Below are 5,124 nucleotides of genomic sequence, written 5' to 3'. Positions count from 1 at the left end.
ACTGCAGTCTGGGACTGCCCCCCGAAGGTACCCCCCAGTAACCCCCCAGTAACCCCCCAGTGATCCTACTGCAGTCTGGGACTGCCCCCCTGAAGGTACCCCCCCAGTAACCCCCCAGTAACCCCCCAGTATCCCCCAGTGACCCTACTGCATGCTGGGACTGCCCCCCAAAGGTACCGCCCAGTCACACCAGTAACCCCCCAGAAACCCCCCAGTGATCCTACTGACTGCTGGGACTGCCCCCCGAAGGTACCACCCAGTCACACCAGTAACCCCCCAGTAACCCCCCAGTATCCCCCAGTGACCCTACTGCCTGCTGGGACTGTCCCCCGAAGGTACCCCCCCAGTAACCCCCCAGTAACCCCCAGTGATCCTACCACGTGGTGGGACTGCTCCCCGAAGGTACCCCCCCCAGTAACCCCCCAGTAACCCCCCAGTATCCCCCAGTGACCCTACTGCATGCTGGGACTGCCCCCCAAAGGTACCGCCCAGTCACACCAGTAACCCCCCCAGTAACCCCCCAGTGATCCTACTGCCTGCTGGGACTGCCCCCCGAAGGTACCGCCCAGTCACACCAGTAACCCCCCAGTAACCCCCCAGTAACCCCCAGTGACCCTACTGCATGCTGGGACTGCCCCCCGAAGGTACCGCCCAGTCACACCAGTAACCCCCCAGTAACCCCCCCAGTATCCCCCAGTGACCCTACTGCATGCTGGGACTGCCCCCCGAAGGTACCACCCAGTAGCCCCCCAGTAACCCCCAGTGATCCTACTGCAGTCTGGGACTGCCCCCCTGAAGGTACCCCCCCAGTAACCCCCCAGTATCCCCCAGTGACCCTACTGCATGCTGGGACTGCCCCCCGAAGGTACCCCCCAGTAACCCCCCAGTAACCCCCAGTGATCCTACTGCAGTCTGGGACTGCCCCCCTGAAGGTACCCCCCCAGTAACCCCCCAGTAACCCCCCAGTATCCCCCAGTGACCCTACTGCATGCTGGGACTGCCCCCCAAAGGTACCGCCCAGTCACACCAGTAACCCCCCAGTAACCCCCCAGTAACCCCCCAGTGACCCTACTGCCTGCTGGGACTGCCCCCTGAAGGTACCGCCCAGTCACACCAGTAACCCCCCAGTAACCCCCCAGTAGCCCCCCAGTGACCCTACTGCCTGCTGGGACTGCCCCCCGAAGGTACCCCCCCAGTAACACCCCAGTAACCCCCAGTGATCCTAGCACGTGGTGGGACTGCTCCCCGAAGGTACCCCCCCAGTAACCCCCCAGTAACCCCCCAGTATCCCCCAGTGACCCTACTGCATGCTGGGACTGCCCCCCAAAGGTACCGCCCAGTCACACCAGTAACCCCCCAGTAACCCCCCCAGTAACCCCCAGTGACCCTACTGCCTGCTGGGACTGCCCCCCGAAGGTACCGCCCAGTCACACCAGTAACCCCCAGTAACCCCCAGTGACCCTACTGCCTGCTGGGACTGCCCCCCGAAGGTACCGCCCAGTCACACCAGTAACCCCCCAGTAACCCCCCAGTATCCCCCAGTGACCCTACTGCCTGCTGGGACTGCCCCCCGAAGGTACCGCCCAGTAACACCCCAGTAACCCCCAGTGATCCTAGCACGTGATGGGACTGCTCCCCGAAGGTACCCCCCCAGTAACCCCCCAGTAACCCCCCAGTATCCCCCAGTGACCCTACTGCCTGCTGGGACTGCCCCCCGAAGGTACCGCCCAGTCACACCAGTAACCCCCCAGTAACCCCCCAGTAACCCCCAGTGATCCTACTGCATGCTGGGACTGCCCCCCGAAGGTACCGCCCAGTCAGACCAGTAACCACCCAGTAACCCCCAGTATCCCCCAGAGACCCTACTGCCTGCTGGGACTGCCCCCCGAAGGTACCCCCCAGTAACACCCCAGTAACCCCCAGTGATCCTACCACGTGGTGGGACTGCTCCCCGAAGGTACCCCCCCAGTAACCCCCCAGTAACCCCCCAGTATCCCCCAGTGACCCTACTGCATGCTGGGACTGCCCCCTGAAGGTACCGCCCAGTCACACCAGTAACCCCCCAGTAACCCCCCCAGTAACCCCCCAGTGACCCTACTGCATGCTGGGACTGCCCCCCCGAAGGTACCGCCCAGTCACACCAGTAACCCCCCAGTAACCCCCCAGTAACCCCCAGTGATCCTACTGCAGTCTGGGACTGCCCCCCGAAGGTACCCCCCCAGTAACCCCCCAGTAACCCCCAGTGATCCTACCACGTGGTGGGACTGCTCCCCGAAGGTACCCCCCCAGTAACCCCCCAGTAACCCCCCAGTATCCCCCAGTGACCCTACTGCCTGCTGGGACTGCCCCCCGAAGGTACCACCCAGTAACCCCCCAGTAACCCCCAGTGATCCTACCACGTGGTGGGACTGCTCCCCGAAGGTACCCCCCCAGTAACCCCCCAGTAACCCCCCAGTATCCCCCAGTGACCCTACTGCCTGCTGGGACTGCCCCCCGAAGGTACCCCCCAGTAACCCCCCAGTAACCCCCAGTGATCCTACTGCAGTCTGGGACTGCCCCCCTGAAGGTACCCCCCCAGTAACCCCCCAGTATCCCCCAGTGACCCTACTGCATGCTGGGACTGCCCCCCGAAGGTACCGCCCAGTCACACCAGTAACCCCCCAGTAACCCCCCAGTAGCCCCCAGTGACCCTACTGCCTGCTGGGACTGCCCCCCGAAGGTACCACCCAGTAACCCCCCAGTAACCCCCAGTGATCCTACTGCAGTCTGGGACTGCCCCCCTGAAGGTACCCCCCCAGTAACCCCCCAGTAACCCCCCAGTATCCCCCAGTGACCCTACTGCAGTCTGGGACTGCCCCCCAAAGGTACCGCCCAGTCACACCAGTAACCCCCCAGTAACCCCCCCAGTAACCCCCCAGTGACCCTACTGCATGCTGGGACTGCCCCCTGAAGGTACCGCCCAGTCACACCAGTAACCCCCCAGTAACCCCCCAGTAACCCCTCCAGTCCCCCCCCAAAAAGCATCCCCAGCCCCCCCCCAGTATCCCCAGTCCCCCCCAAACTATCTCCAGTCCCCCCCAAAAAGCATCCCCAGCCCCGCCCAGTATATCCAGTCCCTCCCAGTATCCCCAGTCCCCCCCAAAAAGCATCCCCAGCCCCCCAAAAGCATCCCCAGCCCCCCCAGTATCCCCAGTCCCCCCCAAAACTATCTCCAGTCCCCCCCAAAAGCATCCCCAGCGCCCCCCCAGTATCTCCAGTCCCCCCCAGTATCCCCAACCCCCAGTATCCCCAGTCCCCCCCAAACTATCCCCAGTCCCCCCCAAAAAGCATCCCAAGTCCCCCCCAGTGCCCCCCAGTATTCCCAGTCCCCCCCAAAAAGCATCCCCAGCCCCCCCCCAGGATCCCCAGTCCCCCCCAGTATCTCCAGTCCCCCTCAAAAAGCATCCCCAGCGCCCCCCCCAGGATCCCCAGTCCCCTCCAGTATCCCCAGCCCCCCCCAAAAAGCATCCCCAGCCCCCCCCAGGATCCCCAGTCCCTCCCAGTATCTCCAGTCCCCCCCAAACTATCCCCAGTCCCCCCCAAAAGCATCCCCAGCGCCCCCCCAGGATCCCCAGTCCCCCCCAGTACCTCCAGTACTCCCCCAAAAGTATATCCAGTCCCCCCCAAAAGTATCTCCAGTCCCCCCCAGTATCTCCAGTCCCCCCCAAAAAGCATCCCCAGCCCCCCCAGTATCCCCAGTCCCCCCAAAAAAGCATCCCCAGCGCCCCCCCAGGATCTCCGCGCCCCCCCAGGATCTCCAGTCCCCCCCAGGATCCCCAGTCCCCCCCAGTACCTCCAGTACTCCCCCAAAAGTATCTCCAGTCCCCCCCAAAAGTATCTCCAGTCCCCCCCAGTATCTCCAGTCCCCCCCAAAAAGCATCCCCAGTCCCCCCCAGTACCTCCAATACTCCCCCAAAAGCATCCCCAGCCCCCCCAGTCCCCCCCAAAAAGCATCCCCAGCGCCCCCCCCAGGATCCCCAGTCCCTCCCAGTATCTCCAGTCCCCCCCCAAAAGCATTCCCAGTCCCTCCCAGTACCTCCAATACTCCCCCAAAAGCATCCCCAGCCCCCCCAGTGCCCCCCAGTCCCCCCCAGTATCCCCAGCCCCCCCCAAAAAGCATCCCCAGCGCCCCCCCAGGATCCCCAGTCCCCCCCAGTATCCCCAGCCCCCCCCAAAAAGCATCCCCAGCGCCCCCCCAGTATCCCCAGCCCCCCCCCAAACTATCCCCAGTCCCCCCAAAAAGCATCCCAAGTCCCCCCCAGTGCCCCCCAGTATTCCCAGTCCCCCCCAAAAAGCATCCCCAGCGCCCCCCCAGTATCCCCAGCCCCCCCCCAAACTGTCTCCAGTCCCCCCCAAAAAGCATCCCAAGTCCCCCCCAGTGCCCCCCAGTATCTCCAGTCCCCCCAAAAAAGCATCCCCAGCGCCCCCCCAGGATCCCCAGTCCCTCCCAGTATCTCCAGTCCCCCCCCAAAAGCATTCCCAGTCCCTCCCAGTACCTCCAATACTCCCCCAAAAGCATCCCCAGCCCCCCCAGTGCCCCCCAGTCCCCCCCAGTATCCCCAGCCCCCCCCAAAAAGCATCCCCAGCGCCCCCCCCAGGATCCCCAGTCCCTCCCAGTATCTCCAGTCCCCCCCAAAAAGCATTCCCAGTCCCTCCCAGTATCCCCAGTCCCCCCCCAAAAGCATCCCCAGCCCCCCCAGTGCCCCCCAGTCCCCCCCAGTATCCCCAGTCCCCCCCAAAAAGCATCCCCAGCCCCCCCAGTGCCCCCCAGTCCCCCCCAGTATCCCCAGTCCCCCCCCAAAAAGCATCCCCAGCGCCCCCCCCAGGATCCCCAGTCCCCCCCAGTATCTCCAGTCACCCCCAGTATCGCCAGTCCCCCCCAAAACTATCCCCAGTCCCCCCCAAAAAGCATCCCCAGCGCCCCCCCAGTCCCCCCCAGTATCCCCAGTCCCCCCCAAAAAGCATCCCCAGCGCCCCCCCAGTATCCGCAGCCCCCCCAGTATCCCCAGTCCCCCCCCAAAAAGCATCCCCAGCGCCCCCGCCAGGATCCCCAGTCCCTCCCAGTATCTCCAGTCCCCCCCCCAG

Source organism: Vanellus vanellus (genome assembly GCF_965231255.1).
Source record: "Vanellus vanellus genome assembly, contig: HAP1_SCAFFOLD_1554, whole genome shotgun sequence".
Lineage (NCBI taxonomy): Eukaryota > Metazoa > Chordata > Aves > Charadriiformes > Charadriidae > Vanellus > Vanellus vanellus.
This window is presented reverse-complemented; position numbering follows the sequence as displayed.